The sequence below is a fragment of the Leptonychotes weddellii genome, chromosome 10 (genome assembly GCF_054177405.1).
Source record: "Leptonychotes weddellii isolate Sample4059 chromosome 10, ASM5417740v2, whole genome shotgun sequence".
In the NCBI taxonomy this organism is placed as follows: Eukaryota; Metazoa; Chordata; class Mammalia; order Carnivora; family Phocidae; genus Leptonychotes; species Leptonychotes weddellii.
Window position 1 is genome coordinate 47,475,408 of NC_138378.1, and position 6,958 is coordinate 47,482,365.

The window sequence follows — 6,958 nt, forward strand, 5'->3', positions numbered from 1 at the left end:
GGAATTCTTTTCACAACAAACTAAAGAACCCAGCTGTGGCTCTGGATGCAGCCGTGGAAGCCGCCGGCTTCTGCGTGCAGTCACGTAGGGGAGAGCAGTTCAGCTGCGGAGGTGGGCTCCGTGTCCGACACCGTGCCAGCGGGGCTGGGGGCGGGGGGCCGCATCCGCTCGCGGGTGGCTAGGGCTCGGCCGTCGGAGGACACCGGGGGCCTGGTGGATATTCAGGCACCGAGGATCGGAGGCTGAGCGGGGCAGGGCCTCGGAGCTCGCCCTCCCTCACTGCCACTGATAGTCGCGGGGAAGTGTGATCGGGAAATTCAGTGGCTGCATTTCGCAAGCGGAAGTAGGGTTTGCTGCAAATAGCTAGCACCTGTTAACAGCGACAACCTTATCATCTGTTTGGCCCTGGCTAAAGGCACAACTTCCGCAGTTACCGAATGACATCTTGCAGGGTTATCTGCCACCAGAGCACGCTTTCCTCGACACCACGCCTGGCAAGAACAAAGCGCCCATACCTGATCCAGAGACCCTGGCGTCTCGTGTTGGCATCCGAATTCCTGCCTTGTAACTCTTCTGTGCGGTCATCTCGCTTAGGATGCCCTGAGAAGCTGCCAGAGTTTCCAGGATTGACTTTGGAAAGTGTTGGCGGTGCTACTATATTCTTATTATGAATAAAAATTTTAAACCCAAGCTGATAAACATATTTTTTTTCACACTGAATTCATCAGGAATACATTAACATTTTCTAAAAGGTAAAGACAGGGAAAAAAAGGAAAGAATTAAAAGGAGAACATTAGGATGTATTTGGCCATTAGGATCCCTGTTTCCATCAGCTGCTGTTCATGAGCCAGAACCTCACCCCAGGTAACTAACACTCGGGGAATTAGCCTATGGAATAATTATCACTCCTGATGAACAGAATAAGAGCTTGTTCCCGTGTGTGTGCAGAGCCATTCATCCTAAGGAAGAAATCTGGAGTGAAAGCTCACAGCATATTTTGCATAGGTCCTGTAAAAGGATCCAGGCAAAACAGGCTTTGCAACATTAGTTATGATCATATATGGAAAAAGCAGTTACTTTCTGTGGTGACATATGGCTGAGTTGGTACGATGCCCAGGAATCTCAGTGTCCCCCCGCCCGAAGAAGGGTGAGCCCCGGCTTCATCCTCTGCCCCGTTGTCACCAGGACCAACTGCACAGGCAGCTTGTGGAGACATCACCGGTGAAGTGAAATCACATCCACCTGTGCCAAGACCAAAGCTGCTGTTGGGCTCTGGCAGGCAGCAGGTGTAGTGTCCCCGCCTGCGAAAACGAGTTTTCCTAAATCAGGGAAATTATGAATGGAGCCCATACCCATCTGCTTAAAATTCGAGCATGGTGACATCCCACAGGAAACAACACTGGCCAACAATGATAAAAACACACTCTTCTATTGTAACGGTGATCCTATCCTTAAATGATGGGAATGTAGACTCTTTCTGATAATATTCCATAAGCAGTACACTCACTTCCGAAACTTCTGACATGGCCAGGCAAATAAACTGAGTTTTGTTACGGAAGAGACAGAGAGATGTGACCACGTGAAAGCATGATATTCATTAAGCCACTCAGTCATTGATCGGACTGTTACTTGATTCAGTTAAGCCTCCGTGAGCAATAGGTCTTGCTTAGAACTGGGGACACGAAATGATCTTTAGCTTCAGGGTATCCAGTCTTGTAAGAAGGACGGTGATTCACAAGAAAGCTCCCGAGTGGGTGCTTGCTTCAGTTATGGGGAAGCCTTGAGAAACCTCTTCCCCTTGGCTCTGGGGTGGGCCGGGAGGGACTTAAACCTTCTAAGTGACACTGATTGCTGGGTACAGGTGGGGAGGGCAGTGCCACTGGGACGGGCTCATCCGGCCGAGACTCCTGCTCTGCTGCTTCGCAGCTACACGTGATGGAGACCTCCAGATCTTGGCTCCCTCCCTCCCGAGACGGAGATGGCAGAGCCCTGCTGCTGCCTGATGTGCTGGGGCTTCAGTGGGGGAGTTTAATGGAAAGAGCTTCACGGGACCTTGGTGGTTGTGAGCGCTCAGTGTCAGCACCCTGTAACCGGGGGTGGGGGCGTGGGAGCTGGGCTTGGAGAGGCAGCCCCAGAGCCGGTGGGGGCCCCCATGGGCGAGTTCGCAGCAGGGGGAAGATGCTGTTAGGTTTGTGTTTCGGGGGGAAAACTTTGGAGAGGTTTCTGTATATGAGGGTGGAGGGCTCTGAGCTGTGGCCAAAAGACCAGTCTGGAGGGTGCAGAGGCAAACTGGACGAGGCATTGTGAAGGCCCATCTCCAGGGGTGGGGGAAGGACCAGACAGGGGACACACTTGGAAAGTCAAATAGGAGGGAGGGACTGAGGAGAGAGACAGGGATGGGGAGAGGGGAGGGACCTGGAGGGGGAATGAGAGATACAGAGACACACACAGAAAGATACAGATATAGAGAGTTAAAGAAACAGAGGGAGAGAGACAGAGAGAGAGACAAGGAGAGAGGGAGGGAGAAGGGACGATGGGGGTGTGGTGGGGGGGACCGAGAGAGAGAGACTGGGGCAGAGAGAGAGATAGAGAGAGAGAAACACAGGGAGAGACTGGGGAAAGAGACAGAGAGCGAGATGGAAAGGGGGACATGGGGGAGATTTTGGTGATGAGGCTGAGGGCCATGACACTGACTGAGATTGCGCTGGGGAGGACGCTGAGTGCAAACAGGTGTGGGGAGGGGCGCCACCCCCTCATCCAGAAGAGGAGCCGCCCCCTGACGGTGCACAGGTGTGTGTGAGGCGCTTGGCTTACCCCCCCCATCCAGAAAGTCACCGCTGAGGTGCTTCCCGTCTGCCTGTTTGAGCATTCCCAGCTCCTCAAGGCTGACATGTTCTCGCTTTCACTCCACGGCACTTGTTGCAGAGCTGAGTGCCCAGATCGGAGCGAGGCTCCAGAGGGTGCGAGCAGGCGGCTGTCCGTGGAGCAGAAGACGAACACTGTGTGGTGTGGGGCTGAACCGAGTCGGGGGATGGAGAGCTCAGTGACAGGTGCTCCATTGGCCATCCCGACTGCGGGTTTGTGTGGGCACAGCGGCATCTGCAGGCTCCATGCAGCCCCCCAAGCACCTGCTTCTTCCCTCTGAGCCCGGGACTTCCAGGTGCCACCAGACTCAGTCCTCGGTGCCTGCACACATTCTTCGACACCCGAGGAGCACCTGTGCGGGGCTCTGTTTCGGGCACAGGACACCGGGATGCTCCAACCAGATGGGGTCCGTCCTCTCTGCGCTCTCGGTTAGGAGAGGAGCCTGGTGTTCTCATCTTTTCCTCCAACTGTGGCCTGAGGGGTTTGATCTCTCGCTAGAGAAATTCCAGGCAGGCAGCAGGTTGTGAGTTGAGTACAAGGGGCTCATCCTCCCACTTTGAAGCCACAGCTGCTCTGCCTTCTGGTAGCACTTCCCTCGGCCTTGGCTTCAGAGGCCCCAGGGAGCTGTTTTCAGGGGAGTAGCTCCAGGTTCTCCCACAAACAACATGTTCCTGGGGGAAATGAAAAGAGTGTGGCCTCCAAGAAGAGATGAGGATATTGCCTTCTCTTCTACAGGCTGGTGCACTCTTTAGGGGTCGAATCCGCTGATTTCGGTAAGGAGTAGGTATGGCTTTAGCAGATGTGTCTCCAGCACTTTGCCAGAAACATTCACGGAGCACTGTGTATAGGGACAGGGCCTGGGAGGGGGCTGTCAAGTGCTTCACCTCATCTAGGTCCCACCGCGAAGCCCTGTGAGGGCAGGGAGTACAGGGGACCCTTGAATAACAGGAAACTGAACTGACATGTGGATTTTTTTTTTCAATAAATGTATTGGAGATTTTTTGGAGGTCCGCAGCAATTTGAAAAAACTCGCCGACCAACTGCGTAGCCTAGAAATAGCAAAAAAAAAAAAAAAAAAAAAAAAAAAAAATTAAGGAGAAGGTATTATTGTAAGAAATGCAGTCTACAATACATATAATACACAGAATATGTGTTAATCCACTGTCTGTGTGATTGGTAAGGCTCCACACCCACCAGAAAGCCCGACACAGGGCTCCATCTCACCACCCGGAGATCATGACCTGAGCCGAAATCAAGAGTCGGATGCTCAACCGACTAAGCCACCCAGGCGCCCCTGGAAATGGTTTTTGAACCCCAATCTTTGGATTCTGAGAACAGAATCCATTATGTTATAGCCCATTGCCTCTTCCATAGTTCTTGATTTTCAATGATTTTCTTTTCTGCTCTTGCTGGGCACTTCAGCGGAGGAATAGGAGTTTGGGCTATTTGTAAATCAAATGAGTCCTCTTCTTGCATTCAAGTGGTATACTCCACGCACCTGGAATATCTTTCCTCTAAACAGTAACGAGCAGCGTACAGTCCTCAAGCTTTAACAAGACAACCCTTCATCTAATAATTCTAGGTACAAAACCCTTAGTTCAGGTTGTGGGGCCCTTTGGAATGCACACTCACTCCTTCAGGGGTGAGCTGGTCCTCCAGCTGTGGCCGACCCTGGCAGCCTGGGGCCCAGGATGAGCTCTAGACAGAAGCTCACCCCAGAGCTGTGACATCTGAGGTCATGTGCATCCAGCTAGTGCCCCAGTAATGAGTCAAAGAGACACACACTTCTCTCCTATCCACACACATCCTTAAGGAAGGGTCTAGCACGATGTTCCCTTTTCACCATTTGATAAGTCGTTAGTGGAGGAGGAAATCCCACCTGGAAATCATGTTGTTAGTCCTCCTTCCCTGTGCTGTTCATACTTCTTGGAATGCTCCTAAATCCTCAGCCAAATGATAGGTCCCCTCTATCTCCACTTCTCTAGCAACTAGAAGTCAACCATGGATCTCTGGGGTTGGACTTTGGTGCTTACCTCTACTTTGTTTATTCCTTAATATTTATGGAGAGAGAGATCATTCTTCTCTAAAATTCCCCTGTCTGCCCTCCCTTTTCACTGGTTCTTAGTGCACAAAAATGTGTTTAAAACACAAACATTTTCAGATTCTGCATTTAATGCTGCTCTTCGCCAAGGTTCCCCTCCCCTGGCCTTCCATCCCTTCCCAACAAGTCCTTCCCGAAGAGGGCAATAGTAAAGGAGTATTTGAAGTTTGGGCATACGTGTAGACACTGAAAAGTATTCTACACATGTGTATTTATATATGTAATTCATAAATCTACACAGACCATACACGTTTCCCCCCCCTGAGTTATATTTCATGCTAAAAGCACAGGAGTAAAAAGAACTACCCGTGAAGAAAGGTCACTTCAAATGGCCACCAGCTCTTGAGGAAGTTTGTCGGCTGTATGTGCATTCCAGAAACAAAGGCCTGCCTCTGTCCATGGGTTAAGGGATATTGGGAGGGCTGTTCCCTCCTCCCAGCATGGATGTGTGTCTTGTGCCTCCTGCCAATGGGAGAAGGTTCTTTGTCATCGCAGGGTCTTGGGCTTCATGGGACTGGAAGGCCCCAGTGGTGGGGACCGTGATGGTCAATATGAAGCAGCCAACCCAGACCAGCTTTTTCCTTGGTTCCATCCCCAAGAGGGCAGCAACAGGCTTCTTCACCCTCCTTCATCTGTATCTCTTCCAGATACAACTCTTAGCTCTAAGATTATATACTGAAAAATATTGTTAGAGAACAAACCCTTGCCACCTTCTACCATTTCTGACAACTTTAGGTTAATGATCCGGGCCTGATAGTATCAACTGAAATTCAAAGGAAAGTCACAGATGAAGAAAGATAGCCAGATCTTGTCCTCACTGTATGTGTGGTGCTCAGTTCACTCAGAGGCAACTGGGAGGAAATCTGAAAAGTGTTCAAAAGGGAAGTTGGTGGTGACGCTCACTTGTGAGGTCCAGGTTGCTGGATTTGCCTTGTCTGTATTTAGATTTTGAGAGGCTGTTGCATCACGAGGCAGGAGCTCACTCTACCCCTCCTTTTCTGGGCTTGAAGACCATGATGGGTCTGTTGGGCTTTCTCCCTGAGGAAATGCTACTGAGAGATTAGAGCCATGGCTTGGTCAGGTAAAGCTCATTGACGTGGTTAGGGTGAACACCACTTGGGGCTTTGGCCCTCTGTGTGACAGATGCTGAGTCTATGGCTAACTGGGGGTCACTGCTCAGATGGACACTGTGGCCTAGCATGGGAATTGGCATGATGTTGAGGTGGTCCTGGAGAAGATGTGTGGGATGGGGGGGACTTGGAGGGTTGTCTCATTGCTTTCCTCTTAAGCCGGTGCTTTTGGGGGGGTTGGCAAGCCTAAGCCCGCCCACAGAGATGAGAACCTACAGAAATGGTAAGGCCCTCCGGGGAAGGATGGTACAGCCCTCTTTGGCAACCTCTGCTAATGTCCTAACAATCCTCATTGTCAGGACCTCCTTTCTTCCTATTGAACTTAAATTCTCACTCCAGTTCAAGCCACTAGCTTCTCACTCCTTCCTAGATGGGGGTTAGGAACAGCTGGTTACAATCTTCTGTGCGGAAATCCACAGTTCTTGGAGAAATGAACACACACACACACCAAAAAGCTCAGAGTTCTACCTTTAGGATTGTGTTTTCCCTCTGAAAAATATTCCCCAGATTAAATATAAATTAATTTTCAATTTCTCAAAAATCTTATTTCCTAGCCGATACCATTTCCATATGGATATTTTAAGGAAAATAGTGGACCCTTAAGTTCTGGAGTTTTAGAAGTCTTGCCAATAAACTTTTGAAAATATGAACTAGAAGTCTTCCTATGGAAAGACATGTCATAAATAAGAAGTTCTTGGAATGAAAGTGTCCGTGAACTTAAGGGTTTGTGCGATATTGTCTCCCTGAATCTTACGGCATCAGGAACTAGGTTTTTAAATTTGGAAAAATGTATGCACCATAGCAGCTTGTACTGTGTAAGAGGATAAGCTTCAAGGCTTGGCTCTGCTCTATTTTTTTTTTT